Below are 24819 nucleotides of genomic sequence, written 5' to 3'. Positions count from 1 at the left end.
AGTTTCGCAAAAAAAAATTATTTTTCACTGTATGAAATGTCTTAGAAAAGTTTTTTTGAAAAGACAATTTTTTTTCAATAATTTTCACTCTTAGTACGTAAAAAAACTTTCTTAGACAATTTTTAATGACGTTAGTTTCAAACAAAAAGAATTGGATAGTTTCGCAAAAAAAATTATTTTTCACTGTATGAAATGTCTTAGAAAAATTTTTGAAAATTTTTTTTGAAAAGAAAGTTTTTTTCAATAATTTTCACTTTTAGTACGTAAAAAAACTTTCTTAGACAATTTTTAATGACGTTAGTTTCAAACAAAAAGAATTGGATAGTTTCGCAAAAAAAAATTATTTTTCACTGTATGAAATGTCTTGGAAAAATATTTTTGAAAAGACAATTTTTTTTCAATAATTTTCACTTTTAGTACGTAAAAAAACTTTCTTAGACAATTTTTAATGACGTTAGTTTCAAACAAAAAGAACTAGACAGTTTCGCAAAAAAAAATTATTTTTCACTGTATGAAATGTCTTAGAAAAATTTTTAAAAATTTTTTTTTAAAAGAAAATTTTTTTCAATAATTTTCACTTTTAGTACGTAAAAAAACTTTCTTAGACAATTTTTAATGACGTTAGTTTCAAACAAAAAGAATTAGACAGTTTCGCAAAAAAAAATTATTTTTCACTGTATGAAATGTCTTAGAAAAGTTTTTTTGAAAAGACAACTTTTTTTCAATAATTTTCACTTTTAGTACGTAAAAAAACTTTCTTAGACAATTTTTAATGACGTTAGTTTCAAACAAAAAGAATTAGACAGTTTCGCAAAAAAAAATTATTTTTCACTGTATGAAATGTCTTAGAAAAGTTTTTTTGAAAAGACAATTTTTTTTCAATAATTTTCACTTTTAGTACGTAAAAAAACTTTCTTAGACAATTTTTAATGACGTTAGTTTCAAACAAAAAGAATTAGACAGTTTCGCAAAAAAAAATTATTTTTCACTGTATGAAATGTCTTAGAAAAGTTTTTTTGAAAAGACAATTTTTTTTCAATAATTTTCACTTTTAGTACGTAAAAAAGTTTTCTTAGACAATTTTTAATGACGTTAGTTTCAAACAAAAAGAATTAGACAGTTTCGCAAAAAAAAATTATTTTTCACTGTATGAAATGTCTTAGAAAAATATTTTTGAAAAGACAATTTTTTTCAATAATTTTCACTTTTAGTACGTAAAAAAACTTTCTTAGACAATTTTTAATGACGTTAGTTTCAAACAAAAAGAATTGGATAGTTTCGCAAAAAAAAATTATTTTTCACTGTATGAAATGTCTTAGAAAAGTTTTTGAAAATTTTTTTTGAAAAGAAAGTTTTTTTCAATAATTTTCACTTTTAGTACGTAAAAAAACTTTCTTAGACAATTTTTAATGACGTTAGTTTCAAACAAAAAGAACTAGACAGTTTCGCAAAAAAAAATTATTTTTCACTGTATGAAATGTCTTAGAAAAATTTTTAAAAATTTTTTTTGAAAAGAAAATTTTTTTCAATAATTTTCACTTTTAGTACGTAAAAAAACTTTCTTAGACAATTTTTAATGACGTTAGTTTCAAACAAAAAGAATTAGACAGTTTCGCAAAAAAAAAGCTATTTTTCACTGTATGAAATGTCTTAGAAAAATTTTTTTGAAAAGACAATTTTTTTTCAATAATTTTCACTTTTAGTACGTAAAAAAACTTTCTTAGACAATTTTTAATGACGTTAGTTTCAAACAAAAAGAATTAGACAGCTTCGCAAAAAAAAATTATTTTTCACTGTATGAAATGTTTTAGAAAAATTTTTGAAAATTTCTTTTGAAAAGAAAATTTTTTTCAATAACTTTCACTTTTAGTACGTAAAAAAACTTTCTTAGACAGTTTTTAATGACGTTAGTTTCAAACAAAAAGAATTAGACAGTTTCGCAAAAAAAAATTATTTTTCACTGTATGAAATGTCTTAGAAAAATGTTTTTGAAAAGACAATTTTTTTTCAATAATTTTCACTTTTAGTACGTAAAAAAACTTTCTTAGACAATTTTTAATGACGTTAGTTTCAAACAAAAAGAATTAGACAGTTTCGCAAAAAAAAATTATTTTTCACTGTATGAAATGTCTTAGAAAAGTTTTTTTGAAAAGACAATTTTTTTTCAATAATTTTCACTCTTAGTACGTAAAAAAACTTTCTTAGACAATTTTTAATGACGTTAGTTTCAAACAAAAAGAATTGGATAGTTTCGCAAAAAAAATTATTTTTCACTGTATGAAATGTCTTAGAAAAATTTTTGAAAATTTTTTTTGAAAAGAAAGTTTTTTTCAATAATTTTCACTTTTAGTACGTAAAAAAACTTTCTTAGACAATTTTTAATGACGTTAGTTTCAAACAAAAAGAATTGGATAGTTTCGCAAAAAAAAATTATTTTTCACTGTATGAAATGTCTTGGAAAAATATTTTTGAAAAGACAATTTTTTTTCAATAATTTTCACTTTTAGTACGTAAAAAAACTTTCTTAGACAATTTTTAATGACGTTAGTTTCAAACAAAAAGAACTAGACAGTTTCGCAAAAAAAAATTATTTTTCACTGTATGAAATGTCTTAGAAAAATTTTTAAAAATTTTTTTTTAAAAGAAAATTTTTTTCAATAATTTTCACTTTTAGTACGTAAAAAAACTTTCTTAGACAATTTTTAATGACGTTAGTTTCAAACAAAAAGAATTAGACAGTTTCGCAAAAAAAAATTATTTTTCACTGTATGAAATGTCTTAGAAAATGAAAAGAAAATATTTTTTCAATAATTTTCACTCTTAGTACGTAAAAAAACTTTCTTAGACAATTTTTAATGACGTTAGTGTCAAACAAAAAGAATTAGACAGTTTCGCAAAAAAAATTATTTTTCACTGTATGAAATGTCTTAGAAAAAATTTTTTGAAAAGACAATTTTTTTTCAATAATTTTCACTTTTAGTACGTAAAAAAGCTTTCTTAGACAATTTTTAATGACGTTAGTTTCAAACAAAAAGAATTAGACAGTTTCGCAAAAAAAAATTATTTTTCACTGTATGAAATGTCTTAGAAAAGTTTTTTTGAAAAGACAATTTTTTTTCAATAATTTTCACTTTTAGTACGTAAAAAAGTTTTCTTAGACAATTTTTAATGACGTTAGTTTCAAACAAAAAGAATTAGACAGTTTCGCAAAAAAAAATTATTTTTCACTGTATGAAATGTCTTAGAAAAATATTTTTGAAAAGACAATTTTTTTTCAATAATTTTCACTTTTAGTACGTAAAAAAACTTTCTTAGACAATTTTTAATGAGGTTAGTTTCAAACAAAAAGAATTAGACAGTTTCGCAAAAAAAAATTATTTTTCACTGTATGAAATGTCTTAGAAAAGTTTTTTTGAAAAGACAACTTTTTTTCAATAATTTTCACTTTTAGTACGTAAAAAAACTTTCTTAGACAATTTTTAATGACGTTAGTTTCAAACAAAAAGAATTAGACAGTTTCGCAAAAAAAAATTATTTTTCACTGTATGAAATGTCTTAGAAAAGTTTTTTTGAAAAGACAATTTTTTTTCAATAATTTTCACTTTTAGTACGTAAAAAAACTTTCTTAGACAATTTTTAATGAGGTTAGTTTCAAACAAAAAGAATTAGACAGTTTCGCAAAAAAAAATTATTTTTCACTGTATGAAATGTCTTAGAAAAGTTTTTTTGAAAAGACAACTTTTTTTCAATAATTTTCACTTTTAGTACGTAAAAAAACTTTCTTAGACAATTTTTAATGACGTTAGTTTCAAACAAAAAGAATTAGACAGTTTCGCAAAAAAAAATTATTTTTCACTGTATGAAATGTCTTAGAAAAATTTTTGGAAATTTTTTTTCAAAAGAAAGTTTTTTTCAATAATTTTCACTTTTAGTACGTAAAAATACTTTCTTAGACAATTTTTAATGACGTTAGTTTCAAACAAAAAGAATTAGACAGTTTCGCAAAAAAAAAATTATTTTTCACTGTATGAAATGTCTTAGAAAAGTTTTTTTGAAAAGACAATTTTTTTTCAATAATTTTCACTTTTAGTACGTAAAAAAACTTTCTTAGACAATTTTTAATGAGGTTAGTTTCAAACAAAAAGAATTAGACAGTTTCGCAAAAAAAAATTATTTTTCACTGTATGAAATGTCTTAGAAAAGTTTTTTTGAAAAGACAATTTTTTTTCATTAATTTTCACTTTTAGTACGTAAAAAAACTTTCTTAGACAATTTTTAATGAGGTTAGTTTCAAACAAAAAGAATTAGACAGTTTCGCAAAAAAAAATTATTTTTCACTGTATGAAATGTCTTAGAAAAGTTTTTTTGAAAAGACAACTTTTTTTCAATAATTTTCACTTTTAGTACGTAAAAAAACTTTCTTAGACAATTTTTAATGACGTTAGTTTCAAACAAAAAGAATTAGACAGTTTCGCAAAAAAAAATTATTTTTCACTGTATGAAATGTCTTAGAAAAGTTTTTTTGAAAAGACAATTTTTTTTCAATAATTTTCACTTTTAGTACGTAAAAAAACTTTCTTAGACAATTTTTAATGACGTTAGTTTCAAACAAAAAGAATTAGACAGTTTCGCAAAAAAAAATTATTTTTCACTGTATGAAATGTCTTAGAAAAGTTTTTTTGAAAAGACAATTTTTTTTCAATAATTTTCACTTTTAGTACGTAAAAAAGTTTTCTTAGACAATTTTTAATGACGTTAGTTTCAAACAAAAAGAATTAGACAGTTTCGCAAAAAAAAATTATTTTTCACTGTATGAAATGTCTTAGAAAAATATTTTTGAAAAGAAAATTTTTTTTCAATAATTTTCACTTTTAGTACGTAAAAAAACTTTCTTAGACAATTTTTAATGACGTTAGTTTCAAACAAAAAGACTTAGACAGTTTCGCAAAAAAAAATTATTTTTCACTGTATGAAATGTCTTGGATAAATTCTTTGAAAAGAAAATTTTTTTCAATAATTTTCACTTTTAGTACGTAAAAAAACTTTCTTAGACAATTTTTAATGACGTTAGTTTCAAACAAAAAGAATTAGACAGTTTCGCAAACAAAATTATTTTTCACTGTATGAAATGTCTTAGAAAAATTTTTTTGAAAAGACAATTTTTTTTCAATAATTTTCACTTTTAGTACGTAAAAAAACTTTCTTAGACAGTTTTTAATGACGTTAGTTTCAAACAAAAAGAATTAGACAGTTTCGCAAAAAAAATTATTTTTCACTGTATGAAATGTCTTAGAAAAATGTTTTTGAAAAGACAATTTTTTTTCAATAATTTTCACTTTTAGTACGTAAAAAAACTTTCTTAGACAATTTTTAATGACGTTAGTTTCAAACAAAAAGAATTAGACAGTTTCGCAAAAAAAAATTATTTTTCACTGTATGAAATGTCTTAGAAAAGTTTTTTTGAAAAGACAATTTTTTTTCAATAATTTTCACTCTTAGTACGTAAAAAAACTTTCTTAGACAATTTTTAATGACGTTAGTTTCAAACAAAAAGAATTGGATAGTTTCGCAAAAAAAATTATTTTTCACTGTATGAAATGTCTTAGAAAAATTTTTGAAAATTTTTTTTGAAAAGAAAGTTTTTTTCAATAATTTTCACTTTTAGTACGTAAAAAAACTTTCTTAGACAATTTTTAATGACGTTAGTTTCAAACAAAAAGAATTGGATAGTTTCGCAAAAAAAAATTATTTTTCACTGTATGAAATGTCTTAGAAAAATATTTTTGAAAAGACAATTTTTTTTCAATAATTTTCACTTTTAGTACGTAAAAAAACTTTCTTAGACAATTTTTAATGACGTTAGTTTCAAACAAAAAGAACTAGACAGTTTCGCAAAAAAAAATTATTTTTCACTGTATGAAATGTCTTAGAAAATGAAAAGAAATTTTTTTTCAATAATTTTCACTTTTAGTACGTAAAAAAACTTTCTTAGACAATTTTTAATGACGTTAGTTTCAAACAAAAAGAATTAGACAGTTTCGCAAAAAAAAATTATTTTTCACTGTATGAAATGTCTTAGAAAAATATTTTTGAAAAGACAATTTTTTTTCAATAGTTTTCACTTTTAGTACGTAAAAAAACTTTCTTAGACAATTTTTAATGACGTTAGTTTCAAACAAAAAGAATTAGACAGTTTCGCAAAAAAAAATTATTTTTCACTGTATGAAATGTCTTAGAAAAATTTTTTTGAAAAGACAATTTTTTTTCAATAATTTTCACTTTTAGTACGTAAAAATACTTTCTTAGACAATTTTTAATGACGTTAGTTTCAAACAAAAAGAATTAGACAGTTTCGCAAAAAAAAAATTATTTTTCACTGTATGAAATGTCTTAGAAAATTTTTTTGAAAAGACAATTTTTTTTCAATAATTTCCACTTTTAGTACGTAAAAAAACTTTCTTAGACAATTTTTAATGACGTTAGTTTCAAACAAAAAGAATTAGACAGTTTCGCAAAAAAAAATTATTTTTCACTGTATGAAATGTCTTAGAAAAGTTTTTTTGAAAAGACAATTTTTTTTTCAATAATTTTCACTTTTAGTACGTAAAAAAACTTTCTTAGACAATTTTTAATGACGTTAGTTTCAAACAAAAAGAATTGGATAGTTTCGCAAAAAAAAATTATTTTTCACTGTATGAAATGTCTTAGAAAAATTTTTGAAAATTTTTTTTGAAAAGAAAATTTTTTTCAATAATTTTCACTTTTAGTACGTAAAAAAACTTTCTTAGACAATTTTTAATGACGTTAGTTTCAAACAAAAAGAATTAGACAGTTTTGCAAAAAAAAAATTATTTTTCACTGTATGAAATGTCTTAGAAAATTGTTTTGAAAAGACAATTTTTTTCAATAACTTTCACTTTTAGTACGTAAAAAAACTATCTTAGACAATTTTTAATGACGTTAGTTTCAAACAAACAGAATTAGACAGTTTCGCAAAAAAAAAGTATTTTTCACTGTATGAAATGTCTTAGAAAAGTTTTTTTGAAAAGACAATTTTTTTTCAATAATTTTCACTTTTAGTACGTAAAAAAACTTTCTTAGACAATTTTTAATGACGTTAGTTTCAAACAAAAAGAATTGGATAGTTTCGCAAAAAAAAATTATTTTTCACTGTATGAAATGTCTTAGAAAAATTTTTGAAAATTTTTTTTGAAAAGAAAGTTTTTTTCAATAATTTTCACTTTTAGTACGTAAAAAAACTTTCTTAGACAATTTTTAATGACGTTAGTTTCAAACAAAAACAACTAGACAGTTTCGCGAAAAAAAATTATTTTTCACTGTATGAAATGTCTTAGAAAAGTTTTTTTGAAAAGACAATTTTTTTTCAATAATTTTCACTTTTAGAACGTAAAAAAACTTTCTTAGACAATTTTTAATGAGGTTAGTTTCAAACAAAAAGAATTAGACAGTTTCGCAAAAAAAAATTATTTTTCACTGTATGAAATGTCTTAGAAAAGTTTTTTTGAAAAGACAACTTTTTTTCAATAATTTTCACTTTTAGTACGTAAAAAAACTTTCTTAGACAATTTTTAATGACGTTAGTTTCAAACAAAAAGAATTAGACAGTTTCGCAAAAAAAATTATTTTTCACTGTATGAAATGTCTTAGAAAAGTTTTTTTGAAAAGACAATTTTTTTTCAATAATTTTCACTTTTAGTACGTAAAAAAACTTTCTTAGACAATTTTTAATGAGGTTAGTTTCAAACAAAAAGAATTAGACAGTTTCGCAAAAAAAAATTATTTTTCACTGTATGAAATGTCTTAGAAAAGTTTTTTTGAAAAGACAACTTTTTTTCAATAATTTTCACTTTTAGTACGTAAAAAAACTTTCTTAGACAATTTTTAATGACGTTAGTTTCAAACAAAAAGAATTAGACAGTTTCGCAAAAAAAAATTATTTTTCACTGTATGAAATGTCTTAGAAAAATTTTTGGAAATTTTTTTTCAAAAGAAAGTTTTTTTCAATAATTTTCACTTTTAGTACGTAAAAATACTTTCTTAGACAATTTTTAATGACGTTAGTTTCAAACAAAAAGAATTAGACAGTTTCGCAAAAAAAAAATTATTTTTCACTGTATGAAATGTCTTAGAAAAGTTTTTTTGAAAAGACAATTTTTTTTCAATAATTTTCACTTTTAGTACGTAAAAAAACTTTCTTAGACAATTTTTAATGAGGTTAGTTTCAAACAAAAAGAATTAGACAGTTTCGCAAAAAAAAATTATTTTTCACTGTATGAAATGTCTTAGAAAAGTTTTTTTGAAAAGACAATTTTTTTTCAATAATTTTCACTTTTAGTACGTAAAAAAACTTTCTTAGACAATTTTTAATGAGGTTAGTTTCAAACAAAAAGAATTAGACAGTTTCGCAAAAAAAAATTATTTTTCACTGTATGAAATGTCTTAGAAAAGTTTTTTTGAAAAGACAACTTTTTTTCAATAATTTTCACTTTTAGTACGTAAAAAAACTTTCTTAGACAATTTTTAATGACGTTAGTTTCAAACAAAAAGAATTAGACAGTTTCGCAAAAAAAAATTATTTTTCACTGTATGAAATGTCTTAGAAAAGTTTTTTTGAAAAGACAATTTTTTTTCAATAATTTTCACTTTTAGTACGTAAAAAAACTTTCTTAGACAATTTTTAATGACGTTAGTTTCAAACAAAAAGAATTAGACAGTTTCGCAAAAAAAAATTATTTTTCACTGTATGAAATGTCTTAGAAAAGTTTTTTTGAAAAGACAATTTTTTTTCAATAATTTTCACTTTTAGTACGTAAAAAAGTTTTCTTAGACAATTTTTAATGACGTTAGTTTCAAACAAAAAGAATTAGACAGTTTCGCAAAAAAAAATTATTTTTCACTGTATGAAATGTCTTAGAAAAATATTTTTGAAAAGACAATTTTTTTCAATAATTTTCACTTTTAGTACGTAAAAAAACTTTCTTAGACAATTTTTAATGACGTTAGTTTCAAACAAAAAGAATTGGATAGTTTCGCAAAAAAAAATTATTTTTCACTGTATGAAATGTCTTAGAAAAGTTTTTGAAAATTTTTTTTGAAAAGAAAGTTTTTTTCAATAATTTTCACTTTTAGTACGTAAAAAAACTTTCTTAGACAATTTTTAATGACGTTAGTTTCAAACAAAAAGAACTAGACAGTTTCGCAAAAAAAAATTATTTTTCACTGTATGAAATGTCTTAGAAAAATTTTTAAAAATTTTTTTTGAAAAGAAAATTTTTTTCAATAATTTTCACTTTTAGTACGTAAAAAAACTTTCTTAGACAATTTTTAATGACGTTAGTTTCAAACAAAAAGAATTAGACAGTTTCGCAAAAAAAAAGCTATTTTTCACTGTATGAAATGTCTTAGAAAAATTTTTTTGAAAAGACAATTTTTTTTCAATAATTTTCACTTTTAGTACGTAAAAAAACTTTCTTAGACAATTTTTAATGACGTTAGTTTCAAACAAAAAGAATTAGACAGCTTCGCAAAAAAAAATTATTTTTCACTGTATGAAATGTTTTAGAAAAATTTTTGAAAATTTCTTTTGAAAAGAAAATTTTTTTCAATAACTTTCACTTTTAGTACGTAAAAAAACTTTCTTAGACAGTTTTTAATGACGTTAGTTTCAAACAAAAAGAATTAGACAGTTTCGCAAAAAAAAATTATTTTTCACTGTATGAAATGTCTTAGAAAAATGTTTTTGAAAAGACAATTTTTTTTCAATAATTTTCACTTTTAGTACGTAAAAAAACTTTCTTAGACAATTTTTAATGACGTTAGTTTCAAACAAAAAGAATTAGACAGTTTCGCAAAAAAAAATTATTTTTCACTGTATGAAATGTCTTAGAAAAGTTTTTTTGAAAAGACAATTTTTTTTCAATAATTTTCACTCTTAGTACGTAAAAAAACTTTCTTAGACAATTTTTAATGACGTTAGTTTCAAACAAAAAGAATTGGATAGTTTCGCAAAAAAAATTATTTTTCACTGTATGAAATGTCTTAGAAAAATTTTTGAAAATTTTTTTTGAAAAGAAAGTTTTTTTCAATAATTTTCACTTTTAGTACGTAAAAAAACTTTCTTAGACAATTTTTAATGACGTTAGTTTCAAACAAAAAGAATTGGATAGTTTCGCAAAAAAAAATTATTTTTCACTGTATGAAATGTCTTGGAAAAATATTTTTGAAAAGACAATTTTTTTTCAATAATTTTCACTTTTAGTACGTAAAAAAACTTTCTTAGACAATTTTTAATGACGTTAGTTTCAAACAAAAAGAACTAGACAGTTTCGCAAAAAAAAATTATTTTTCACTGTATGAAATGTCTTAGAAAAATTTTTAAAAATTTTTTTTTAAAATAAAATTTTTTTCAATAATTTTAACTTTTAGTACGTAAAAAAACTTTCTTAGACAATTTTTAATGACGTTAGTTTCAAACAAAAAGAATTAGACAGTTTCGCAAAAAAAAATTATTTTTCACTGTATGAAATGTCTTAGAAAAGTTTTTTTGAAAAGACAACTTTTTTTCAATAATTTTCACTTTTAGTACGTAAAAAAACTTTCTTAGACAATTTTTAATGACGTTAGTTTCAAACAAAAAGAATTAGACAGTTTCGCAAAAAAAAATTATTTTTCACTGTATGAAATGTCTTAGAAAAGTTTTTTTGAAAAGACAATTTTTTTTCAATAATTTTCACTTTTAGTACGTAAAAAAACTTTCTTAGACAATTTTTAATGACGTTAGTTTCAAACAAAAAGAATTAGACAGTTTCGCAAAAAAAAATTATTTTTCACTGTATGAAATGTCTTAGAAAAGTTTTTTTGAAAAGACAATTTTTTTTCAATAATTTTCACTTTTAGTACGTAAAAAAGTTTTCTTAGACAATTTTTAATGACGTTAGTTTCAAACAAAAAGAATTAGACAGTTTCGCAAAAAAAAATTATTTTTCACTGTATGAAATGTCTTAGAAAAATATTTTTGAAAAGACAATTTTTTTCAATAATTTTCACTTTTAGTACGTAAAAAAACTTTCTTAGACAATTTTTAATGACGTTAGTTTCAAACAAAAAGAATTGGATAGTTTCGCAAAAAAAAATTATTTTTCACTGTATGAAATGTCTTAGAAAAGTTTTTGAAAATTTTTTTTGAAAAGAAAGTTTTTTTCAATAATTTTCACTTTTAGTACGTAAAAAAACTTTCTTAGACAATTTTTAATGACGTTAGTTTCAAACAAAAAGAACTAGACAGTTTCGCAAAAAAAAATTATTTTTCACTGTATGAAATGTCTTAGAAAAATTTTTAAAAATTTTTTTTGAAAAGAAAATTTTTTTCAATAATTTTCACTTTTAGTACGTAAAAAAACTTTCTTAGACAATTTTTAATGACGTTAGTTTCAAACAAAAAGAATTAGACAGTTTCGCAAAAAAAAAGCTATTTTTCACTGTATGAAATGTCTTAGAAAAATTTTTTTGAAAAGACAATTTTTTTTCAATAATTTTCACTTTTAGTACGTAAAAAAACTTTCTTAGACAATTTTTAATGACGTTAGTTTCAAACAAAAAGAATTAGACAGCTTCGCAAAAAAAAATTATTTTTCACTGTATGAAATGTTTTAGAAAAATTTTTGAAAATATCTTTTGAAAAGAAAATTTTTTTCAATAACTTTCACTTTTAGTACGTAAAAAAACTTTCTTAGACAGTTTTTAATGACGTTAGTTTCAAACAAAAAGAATTAGACAGTTTCGCAAAAAAAAATTATTTTTCACTGTATGAAATGTCTTAGAAAAATGTTTTTGAAAAGACAATTTTTTTTCAATAATTTTCACTTTTAGTACGTAAAAAAACTTTCTTAGACAATTTTTAATGACGTTAGTTTCAAACAAAAAGAATTAGACAGTTTCGCAAAAAAAAATTATTTTTCACTGTATGAAATGTCTTAGAAAAGTTTTTTTGAAAAGACAATTTTTTTTCAATAATTTTCACTCTTAGTACGTAAAAAAACTTTCTTAGACAATTTTTAATGACGTTAGTTTCAAACAAAAAGAATTGGATAGTTTCGCAAAAAAAATTATTTTTCACTGTATGAAATGTCTTAGAAAAATTTTTGAAAATTTTTTTTGAAAAGAAAATTTTTTTCAATAATTTTCACTTTTAGTACGTAAAAAAACTTTCTTAGACAATTTTTAATGACGTTAGTTTCAAACAAAAAGAATTGGATAGTTTCGCAAAAAAAAATTATTTTTCACTGTATGAAATGTCTTGGAAAAATATTTTTGAAAAGACAATTTTTTTTCAATAATTTTCACTTTTAGTACGTAAAAAAACTTTCTTAGACAATTTTTAATGACGTTAGTTTCAAACAAAAAGAACTAGACAATTTCGCAAAAAAAAATTATTTTTCACTGTATGAAATGTCTTAGAAAAATTTTTAAAATTTTTTTTTAAAAGAAAATTTTTTTCAATAATTTTCACTTTTAGTACGTAAAAAAACTTTCTTAGACAATTTTTAATGACGTTAGTTTCAAACAAAAAGAATTAGACAGTTTCGCAAAAAAAAATTATTTTTCACTGTATGAAATGTCTTAGAAAATGAAAAGAAAATATTTTTTCAATAATTTTCACTCTTAGTACGTAAAAAAACTTTCTTAGACAATTTTTAATGACGTTAGTGTCAAACAAAAAGAATTAGACAGTTTCGCAAAAAAAATTATTTTTCACTGTATGAAATGTCTTAGAAAAAATTTTTTGAAAAGACAATTTTTTTTCAATAATTTTCACTTTTAGTACGTAAAAAAGCTTTCTTAGACAATTTTTAATGACGTTAGTTTCAAACAAAAAGAATTAGACAGTTTCGCAAAAAAAAATTATTTTTCACTGTATGAAATGTCTTAGAAAAGTTTTTTTGAAAAGACAATTTTTTTTCAATAATTTTCACTTTTAGTACGTAAAAAAGTTTTCTTAGACAATTTTTAATGACGTTAGTTTCAAACAAAAAGAATTAGACAGTTTCGCAAAAAAAAATTATTTTTCACTGTATGAAATGTCTTAGAAAAATATTTTTGAAAAGACAATTTTTTTTCAATAATTTTCACTTTTAGTACGTAAAAAAACTTTCTTAGACAATTTTTAATGAGGTTAGTTTCAAACAAAAAGAATTAGACAGTTTCGCAAAAAAAAATTATTTTTCACTGTATGAAATGTCTTAGAAAAGTTTTTTTGAAAAGACAACTTTTTTTCAATAATTTTCACTTTTAGTACGTAAAAAAACTTTCTTAGACAATTTTTAATGACGTTAGTTTCAAACAAAAAGAATTAGACAGTTTCGCAAAAAAAAATTATTTTTCACTGTATGAAATGTCTTAGAAAAGTTTTTTTGAAAAGACAATTTTTTTTCAATAATTTTCACTTTTAGTACGTAAAAAAACTTTCTTAGACAATTTTTAATGAGGTTAGTTTCAAACAAAAAGAATTAGACAGTTTCGCAAAAAAAAATTATTTTTCACTGTATGAAATGTCTTAGAAAAGTTTTTTTGAAAAGACAACTTTTTTTCAATAATTTTCACTTTTAGTACGTAAAAAAACTTTCTTAGACAATTTTTAATGACGTTAGTTTCAAACAAAAAGAATTAGACAGTTTCGCAAAAAAAAATTATTTTTCACTGTATGAAATGTCTTAGAAAAATTTTTGGAAATTTTTTTTCAAAAGAAAGTTTTTTTCAATAATTTTCACTTTTAGTACGTAAAAATACTTTCTTAGACAATTTTTAATGACGTTAGTTTCAAACAAAAAGAATTAGACAGTTTCGCAAAAAAAAAATTATTTTTCACTGTATGAAATGTCTTAGAAAAGTTTTTTTGAAAAGACAATTTTTTTTCAATAATTTTCACTTTTAGTACGTAAAAAAACTTTCTTAGACAATTTTTAATGAGGTTAGTTTCAAACAAAAAGAATTAGACAGTTTCGCAAAAAAAAATTATTTTTCACTGTATGAAATGTCTTAGAAAAGTTTTTTTGAAAAGACAATTTTTTTTCATTAATTTTCACTTTTAGTACGTAAAAAAACTTTCTTAGACAATTTTTAATGACGTTAGTTTCAAACAAAAAGAATTAGACAGTTTCGCAAAAAAAAATTATTTTTCACTGTATGAAATGTCTTAGAAAAGTTTTTTTGAAAAGACAACTTTTTTTCAATAATTTTCACTTTTAGTACGTAAAAAAACTTTCTTAGACAATTTTTAATGACGTTAGTTTCAAACAAAAAGAATTAGACAGTTTCGCAAAAAAAAATTATTTTTCACTGTATGAAATGTCTTAGAAAAGTTTTTTTGAAAAGACAATTTTTTTTCAATAATTTTCACTTTTAGTACGTAAAAAAACTTTCTTAGACAATTTTTAATGACGTTAGTTTCAAACAAAAAGAATTAGACAGTTTCGCAAAAAAAAATTATTTTTCACTGTATGAAATGTCTTAGAAAAGTTTTTTTGAAAAGACAATTTTTTTTCAATAATTTTCACTTTTAGTACGTAAAAAAGTTTTCTTAGACAATTTTTAATGACGTTAGTTTCAAACAAAAAGAATTAGACAGTTTCGCAAAAAAAAATTATTTTTCACTGTATGAAATGTCTTAGAAAAATTGTTTTGAAAAGAAAATTTTTTTTCAATAATTTTCACTTTTAGTACGTAAAAAAACTTTCTTAGACAATTTTTAATGACGTTAGTTTCAAACAAAAAGACTTAGACAGTTTCGCAAAAAAAAATTATTTTTCACTGTATGAAATGTCTTGGATAAATTCTTTGAAAAGAAAATTTTTTTCAATAATTTTCACTTTTAGTACGTAAAAAAACTTTCTTAGACAATTTTTAATGACGTTAGTTTCAAACAAAAAGAATTAGACAGTTTCGCAAACAAAATTATTTTTCACTGTATGAAATGTCTTAGAAAAATTTTTTTGAAAAGACAATTTTTTTTCAATAATTTTCACTTTTAGTACGTAAAAAAACTTTCTTAGACAATTTTTAATGAAGTTAGTTTCAAACAAAAAGAATTAGACAGTTTCGCAAAAAAAAATTATTTTTCACTGTATGAAATGTCTTAGAAAAATTTTTTTGAAAAGACAATTTTTTTTCAATAATTTTCACTTTTAGTACGTAAAAAAGTTTTCTTAGACAATTTTTATTGACGTTATTTTCAAACAAAAAGAATTAGACAGTTTCGCAAAAAAAAATTATTTTTCACTGTATGAAATGTCTTAGAAAAATATTTTTGAAAAGACAATTTTTTTCAATAATTTTCACTTTTAGTACGTAAAAAAACTTTCTTAGACAATTTTTAATGACGTTAGTTTCAAACAAAAAGAATTGGATAGTTTCGCAAAAAAAAATTATTTTTCACTGTATGAAATGTCTTAGAAAAATATTTTTAAAAAGAAAAATTTTTTTCAATAATCTTCACTTTTAGTACGTAAAAAAACTTTCTTAGACAATTTTTAATGACGTTAGTTTCAAACAAAAAGAATTGGATAATTTCGCAAAAAAAAATTATTTTTCACTGTATGAAATGTCTTAGAAAAATTTTTGAAAATTTTTTTTGAAAAGAAAGTTTTTTTCAATAATTTTCACTTTTAGTACGTAAAAAAACTTTCTTAGACAATTTTTAATGACGTTAGTTTCAAACAAAAAGAACTAGACAGTTTCGCAAAAAAAATTATTTTTCACTGTATGAAATGTCTTAGAAAAATTTTTAAAAATTTTTTTTGAAAAGAAAATTTTTTTCAATAATTTTCACTTTTAGTACGTAAAAAAACTTTCTTAGACAATTTTTAATGACGTTAGTTTCAAACAAAAAGAATTAGACAGTTTCGCAAAAAAAAATTATTTTTCACTGTATGAAATGTCTTAGAAAAATTTTTTTGAAAAGACAATTTTTTTTCAATAATTTTCACTTTTAGTACGTAAAAAAACTTTCTTAGACAATTTTTAATGACGTTAGTTTCAAACAAAAAGAATTAGACAGCTTCGCAAAAAAAAATTATTTTTCACTGTATGAAATGTTTTAGAAAAATTTTTGAAAATTTCTTTTGAAAAGAAAATTTTTTTCAATAACTTTCACTTTTAGTACGTAAAAAAACTTTCTTAGACAGTTTTTAATGACGTTAGTTTCAAACAAAAAGAATTAGACAGTTTCGCAAAAAAAAATTATTTTTCACTGTATGAAATGTCTTAGAAAAATGTTTTTGAAAAGACAATTTTTTTTCAATAATTTTCACTTTTAGTACGTAAAAAAACTTTCTTAGACAATTTTTAATGACGTTAGTTTCAAACAAAAAGAATTAGACAGTTTCGCAAAAAAAAATTATTTTTCACTGTATGAAATGTCTTAGAAAAGTTTTTTTGAAAAGACAATTTTTTTTCAATAATTTTCACTCTTAGTACGTAAAAAAACTTTCTTAGACAATTTTTAATGACGTTAGTTTCAAACAAAAAGAATTGGATAGTTTCGCAAAAAAAATTATTTTTCACTGTATGAAATGTCTTAGAAAAATTTTTGAAAATTTTTTTTGAAAAGAAAGTTTTTTTCAATAATTTTCACTTTTAGTACGTAAAAATACTTTCTTAGACAATTTTTAATGACGTTAGTTTCAAACAAAAAGAATTGGATAGTTTCGCAAAAAAAAATTATTTTTCACTGTATGAAATGTCTTGGAAAAATATTTTTGAAAAGACAATTTTTTTTCAATAATTTTCACTTTTAGTACGTAAAAAAACTTTCTTAGACAATTTTTAATGACGTTAGTTTCAAACAAAAAGAACTAGACAGTTTCGCAAAAAAAAATTATTTTTCACTGTATGAAATGTCTTAGAAAAATTTTAAAAAATTTTTTTTGAAAAGAAAATTTTTTTCAATAATTTTCACTTTTAGTACGTAAAAAAACTTTCTTAGACAATTTTTAATGACGTTAGTTTCAAACAAAAAGAATTAGACAGTTTCGCAAAAAAAAATTATTTTTCACTGTATGAAATGTCTTAGAAAATGAAAAGAAAATTTTTTTCAATAATTTTCACTCTTAGTACGTAAAAAAACTTTCTTAGACAATTTTTAATGACGTTAGTTTCAAACAAAAAGAATTAGACAGTTTCGCAAAAAAAATTATTTTTCACTGTATGAAATGTCTTAGAAAAGTTTTTTTGAAAAGACAATTTTTTTTCAATAATTTTCACTTTTAGTACGTAAAAAAGTTTTCTTAGACAATTTTTAATGACGTTAGTTTCAAACAAAAAGAATTAGACAGTTTCGCAAAAAAAAATTATTTTTCATTGTATGAAATGTCTTAGAAAAATATTTTTGAAAAGACAATTTTTTTTCAATAATTTTCACTTTTAGTACGTAAAAAAACTTTCTTAGACAATTTTTAATGACGTTAGTTTCAAACAAAAAGAATTAGACAGTTTCGCAAAAAAAAATTATTTTTCACTGTATGAAATGTCTTAGAAAATTTTTTTGAAAAGACAATTTTTTTTCAATAATTTCCACTTTTAGTACGTAAAAAAACTTTCTTAGACAATTTTTAATGACGTTAGTTTCAAACAAACAGATTTAGACAGTTTCGCAAAAAAAAATTATTTTTCACTGTATGAAATGTCTTAGAAAAGTTTTTTTGAAAAGACAATTTTTTTTCAATAATTTTCACTTTTAGTACGTAAAAAAACTTTCTTAGACAATTTTTAATGACGTTAGTTTCAAACAAAAAAAATTGGATAGTTTCGCAAAAAAAAATTATTTTTCACTGTATGAAATGTCTTAGAAAAATTTTTGAAAATTTTTTTTGAAAAGAAAGTTTTTTTCAATAATTTTCACTTTTAGTACGTAAAAAAACTTTCTTAGACAATTTTTAATGACGATAGTTTCAAACAAAAAGAATTAGACAGTTTTGCAAAAAAAAAATTATTTTTCACTGTATGAAATGTCTTAGAAAATTGTTTTGAAAAGACAATTTTTTTTCAATAATTTTCACTTTTAGTACGTAAAAAAACTATCTTAGACAATTTTTAATGACGTTAGTTTCAAACAAACAGAATTAGACAGTTTCGCAAAAAAAAATTATTTTTCACTGTATGAAATGTCTTAGAAAAGTTTTTTTGAAAAGACAATTTTTTTTCAATAATTTTCACTTTTAGTACGTAAAAAAACTTTCTTAGACAATTTTTAATGACGTTAGTTTCAAACAAAAAGAATTGGATAGTTTCGCAAAAAAAAATTATTTTTCACTGTATGAAATGTCTTAGAAAAATTTTTGAAAATTTTTTTTGAAAAGAAAGTTTTTTTCAATAATTTTCACTTTTAGTACGTAAAAAAATTTTCTTAGACAATTTTTAATGACGTTAGTTTCAAACAAAAACAACTAGACAGTTTCGCAAAAAAAAATTATTTTTCACAGTATGAAATGTCTTAGAAAAATTTTTAAAAATTTTTTTTGAAAAGAAAATTTTTTTCAATAATTTTCACTTTTAGTACGTAAAAAAACTTTCTTAGACAATTTTTAATGACGTTAGTTTCAAACAAAAAGAATTAGACAGTTTCGCAAAAAAAAATTATTTTTCACTGTATGAAATGTCTTAGAAAAATGTTTTTGAAAAGACAATTTTTTTTCAATAATTTTCACTTTTAGTACGTAAAAAAACTTTCTTAGACAATTTTTAATGACGTTAGTTTCAAACAAAAAGAATTAAGACAGTTTCGCAAAAAAAAATTATTTTTCACTGTATGAAATGTCTTAGAAAAATTTTTTTGAAAAGACAATTTTTTTTCAATAATTTTCACTTTTAGTACGTAAAAAAACTTTCTTAGACAATTTTTAATGACGTTAGTTTCAAACAAAAAGAATTAGACAGCTTCGCAAAAAAAAATTATTTTTCACTGTATGAAATGTTTTAGAAAAATTTTTGAAAATTTCTTTTGAAAAGAAAATTTTTTTCAATAACTTTCACTTTTAGTACGTAAAAAAACTTTCTTAGACAGTTTTTAATGACGTTAGTTTCAAACAAAAAGAATTAGACAGTTTCGCAAAAAAAAATTATTTTTCACTGTATGAAATGTCTTAGAAAAATGTTTTTGAAAAGACAATTTTTTTTCAATAATTTTCACTTTTAGTACGTAAAAAAACTTTCTTAGACAATTTTTAATGACGTTAGTTTCAAACAAAAAGAATTAGACAGTTTCGCAAAAAAAAATTATTTTTCACTGTATGAAATGTCTTAGAAAAGTTTTTTTGAAAAGACAATTTTTTTTCAATAATTTTCACTCTTAGTACGTAAAAAAACTTTCTTAGACAATTTTTAATGACGTTAGTTTCAAACAAAAAGAATTGGATAGTTTCGCAAAAAAAATTATTTTTCACTGTATGAAATGTCTTAGAAAAATTTTTGAAAATTTTTTTTGAAAAGAAAGTTTTTTTCAATAATTTTCACTTTTAGTACGTAAAAAAACTTTCTTAGACAATTTTTAATGACGTTAGTTTCAAACAAAAAGAATTGGATAGTTTCGCAAAAAAAAATTATTTTTCACTGTATGAAATGTCTTGGAAAAATCTTTTTGAAAAGACAATTTTTTTTCAATAATTTTCACTTTTAGTACGTAAAAAAACTTTCTTAGACAATTTTTAATGACGTTAGTTTCAAACAAAAAGAACTAGACAGTTTCGCAAAAAAAAATTATTTTTCACTGTATGAAATGTCTTAGAAAAATTTTTTTTGAAAAGAAAATTTTTTTCAATAATTTTCACTTTTAGTACGTAAAAAAACTTTCTTAGACAATTTTTAATGACGTTAGTTTCAAACAAAAAGAATTAGACAGTTTCGCAAAAAAAAATTATTTTTCACTGTATGAAATGTCTTAGAAAATGAAAAGAAAATTTTTTTCAATAATTTTCACTCTTAGTACGTAAAAAAACTTTCTTAGACAATTTTTAATGACGTTAGTGTCAAACAAAAAGAATTAGACAGTTTCGCAAAAAAAATTATTTTTCACTGTATGAAATGTCTTAGAAAAGTTTTTTTGAAAAGACAATTTTTTTTCAATAATTTTCACTTTTAGTACGTAAAAAAGTTTTCTTAGACAATTTTTAATGACGTTAGTTTCAAACAAAAAGAATTAGACAGTTTCGCAAAAAAAAATTATTTTTCACTGTATGAAATGTCTTAGAAAAATATTTTTGAAAAGACAATTTTTTTTCAATAATTTTCACTTTTAGTACGTAAAAAAACTTTCTTAGACAATTTTTAATGACGTTAGTTTCAAACAAAAAGAATTAGACAGTTTCGCAAAAAAAAAATTATTTTTCACTGTATGAAATGTCTTGGAAAATTTTTTTGAAAAGACAATTTTTTTTCAATAATTTCCACTTTTAGTACGTAAAAAAACTTTCTTAGACAATTTTTAATGACGTTAGTTTCAAACAAACAGATTTAGACAGTTTCGCAAAAAAAAATTTTTTTTCACTGTATGAAATGTCTTAGAAAAGTTTTTTTGAAAAGACAATTTTTTTTCAATAATTTTCACTTTTAGTACGTAAAAAAACTTTCTTAGACAATTTTTAATGACGTTAGTTTCAAACAAAAAGAATTGGATAGTTTCGCAAAAAAAAATTATTTTTCACTGTATGAAATGTCTTAGAAAAATTTTTGAAAATTTTTTTTGAAAAGAAAGTTTTTTTTTATAATTTTCACTTTTAGTACGTAAAAAAACTTTCTTAGACAATTTTTAATGACGTTAGTTTCAAACAAAAAGAATTAGACAGTTTTGCAAAAAAAAAATTATTTTTCACTGTATGAAATGTCTTAGAAAATTGTTTTGAAAAGACAATTTTTTTTCAATAATTTTCACTTTTAGTACGTAAAAAAACTATCTTAGACAATTTTTAATGACGTTAGTTTCAAACAAACAGAATTAGACAGTTTCGCAAAAAAAAATTATTTTTCACTGTATGAAATGTCTTAGAAAAGTTTTTTTGAAAAGACAATTTTTTTTCAATAATTTTCACTTTTAGTACGTAAAAAAACTTTCTTAGACAATTTTTAATGACGTTAGTTTCAAACAAAAAGAATTGGATAGTTTCGCAAAAAAAAATTATTTTTCACTGTATGAAATGTCTTAGAAAAATTTTTGAAAATTTTTTTTGAAAAGAAAGTTTTTTTCAATAATTTTCACTTTTAGTACGTAAAAAAATTTTCTTAGACAATTTTTAATGACGTTAGTTTCAAACAAAAACAACTAGACAGTTTCGCAAAAAAAAATTATTTTTCACAGTATGAAATGTCTTAGAAAAATTTTTAAAAATTTTTTTTGAAAAGAAAATTTTTTTCAATAATTTTCACTTTTAGTACGTAAAAAAACTTTCTTAGACAATTTTTAATGACGTTAGTTTCAAACAAAAAGAATTAGACAGTTTCGCAAAAAAAAATTATTTTCACTGTATGAAATGTCTTAGAAAAATGTTTTTTAAAAGACAATTTTTTTTCAATAATTTTCACTTTTAGTACGTAAAAAAACTTTCTTAGACAATTTTTAATGACGTTAGTTTCAAACAAAAAGAATTAGACAGCTTCGCAAAAAAAAATTATTTTTCACTGTATGAAATGTTTTAGAAAAATTTTTGAAAATTTCTTTTAAAAAGAAAATTTTTTTCAATAACTTTCACTTTTAGTACGTAAAAAAACTTTCTTAGACAGTTTTTAATGACGTTAGTTTCAAACAAAAAGAATTAGACAGTTTCGCAAAAAAAAATTATTTTTCACTGTATGAAATGTCGTAGAAAAATTTTTTTGAAAAGACAATTTTTTTTCAATAATTTTTACTTTTAGTACGTAAAAATACTTTCTTAGACAATTTTTAATGACGTTAGTTTCAAACAAAAAGAATTAGACAGTTTCGCAAAAAAAAAATTATTTTTCACTGTATGAAATGTCTTAGAAAATTTTTTTGAAAAGACAATTTTTTTTCAATAATTTCCACTTTTAGTACGTAAAAAAACTTTCTTAGACAATTTTTAATGACGTTAGTTTCAAACAAACAGATTTAGACAGTTTCGCAAAAAAAAATTATTTTTCACTGTATGAAATGTCTTAGAAAAGTTTTTTTGAAAAGACAATTTTTTTTCAATAATTTTCACTTTTAGTACGTAAAAAAACTTTCTTAGACAATTTTTAATGACGTTAGTTTCAAACAAAAAAAATTGGATAGTTTCGCAAAAAAAAATTATTTTTCACTGTATGAAATGTCTTAGAAAAATTTTTGAAAATTTTTTTTGAAAAGAAAGTTTTTTTCAATAATTTTCACTTTTAGTACGTAAAAAAACTTTCTTAGACAATTTTTAATGACGTTAGTTTCAAACAAAAAGAATTAGACAGTTTTGCAAAAAAAAAATTATTTTTCACTGTATGAAATGTCTTAGAAAATTGTTTTGAAAAGACAATTTTTTTTCAATAATTTTCACTTTTAGTACGTAAAAAAACTATCTTAGACAATTTTTAATGACGTTAGTTTCAAACAAACAGAATTAGACAGTTTCGCAAAAAAAAATTATTTTTCACTGTATGAAATGTCTTAGAAAAGTTTTTTTGAAAAGACAATTTTTTTTCAATAATTTTCACTTTTAGTACGTAAAAAAACTTTCTTAGACAATTTTTAATGACGTTAGTTTCAAACAAAAAGAATTGGATAGTTTCGCAAAAAAAAATTATTTTTCACTGTATGAAATGTCTTAGAAAACTTTTTGAAAATTTTTTTTGAAAAGAAAGTTTTTTTCAATAATTTTCACTTTTAGTACGTAAAAAAGGTTTCTTAGACAATTTTTAATGACGTTAGTTTCAAACAAAAACAACTAGACAGTTTCGCAAAAAAAAATTATTTTTCACAGTATGAAATGTCTTAGAAAAATTTTTGAAAATTTTTTTTGAAAAGAAAATTTTTTTCAATAATTTTCACTTTTAGTACGTAAAAAAACTTTCTTAGACAATTTTTAATGACGTTAGTTTCAAACAAAAAGAATTAGACAGTTTCGCAAAAAAAAATTATTTTTCACTGTATGAAATGTCTTAGAAAAATGTTTTTGAAAAGACAATTTTTTTTCAATAATTTTCACTTTTAGTACGTAAAAAAACTTTCTTAGACAATTTTTAATGACGTTAGTTTCAAACAAAAAGAATTAGACAGCTTCGCAAAAAAAAATTATTTTTCACTGTATGAAATGTTTTAGAAAAATTTTTGAAAATTTCTTTTGAAAAGAAAATTTTTTTCAATAACTTTCACTTTTAGTACGTAAAAAAACTTTCTTAGACAGTTTTTAATGACGTTAGTTTCAAACAAAAAGAATTAGACAGTTTCGCAAAAAAAAATTATTTTTCACTGTATGAAATGTCTTAGAAAAATGTTTTTGAAAAGACAATTTTTTTTCAATAATTTTCACTTTTAGTACGTAAAAAAACTATCTTAGACAATTTTTAATGACGTTAGTTTCAAACAAAAAGAATTAGACAGTTTCGCAAAAAAAAATTATTTTTCACTGTATGAAATGTCTTAGAAAAATTTTTTTGAAAAGACAATTTTCTTTCAATAATTTTCACTTTTAGTACGTAAAAAAACTTTCTTAGACAATTTTTAATGACGTTAGTTTCAAACAAAAAGAATTAGACAGTTTCGCAAAAAAAAATTATTTTCACTGTATGAAATGTCTTGGATAAATTCTTTGAAAAGAAAATTTTTTTCAATAATTTTCACTTTTAGTACGTAAAAAAACTTTCTTAGACAATTTTTAATGACGTTAGTTTCAAACAAAAAGAATTAGACAGTTTCGCAAAAAAAAATTATTTTTCACTGTATGAAATGTCTTAGAAAAATTTTTTTGAAAAGACAATTTTTTTTCAATAATTTTCACTTTTAGTACGTAAAAAAACTTTCTTAGACAATTTTTAATGACGTTAGTTTCAAACAAAAAGAATTAGACAGTTTCGCAAAAAAAAATTATTTTTCACTGTATGAAATGTCTTAGAAAAGTTTTTTTGAAAAGACAATTTTTTTTCAATAATTTTCACTTTTAGTACGTAAAAAAGTTTTCTTAGACAATTTTTATTGACGTTAGTTTCAAACAAAAAGAATTAGACAGTTTCGCAAAAAAAAATTATTTTTCACTGTATGAAATGTCTTAGAAAAATATTTTTAAAAAGAAAAATTTTTTTCAATAATCTTCACTTTTAGTACGTAAAAAAACTTTCTTAGACAATTTTTAATGACGTTAGTTTCAAACAAAAAGAATTGGATAGTTTCGCAAAAAAAAATTATTTTTCACTGTATGAAATGTCTTAGAAAAATTTTTGAAAATTTTTTTTGAAAAGAAAGTTTTTTTCAATAATTTTCACTTTTAGTACGTAAAAAAACTTTCTTAGACAATTTTTAATGACGTTAGTTTCAAACAAAAAGAACTAGACAGTTTCGCAAAAAAAAATTATTTTTCACTGTATGAAATGTCTTAGAAAAATTTTTAAAAATTTTTTTTGAAAAGAAAGTTTTTTTCAATAATTTTCACTTTTAGTACGTAAAAATACTTTCTTAGACAATTTTTAATGACGTTAGTTTCAAACAAAAAGAATTAGACAGTTTCGCAAAAAAAAAATTATTTTTCACTGTATGAAATGTCTTAGAAAATTTTTTTGAAAAGACAATTTTTTTTCAATAATTTCCACTTTTAGTACGTAAAAAAACTTTCTTAG

Source organism: Aplidium turbinatum, chromosome 7, assembly GCF_918807975.1.
Source record: "Aplidium turbinatum chromosome 7, kaAplTurb1.1, whole genome shotgun sequence".
In the NCBI taxonomy this organism is placed as follows: Eukaryota; Metazoa; Chordata; class Ascidiacea; order Aplousobranchia; family Polyclinidae; genus Aplidium; species Aplidium turbinatum.
The sequence above is the reverse complement of the archived record's forward strand: the minus strand, read 5'-3'. Positions refer to the sequence as shown.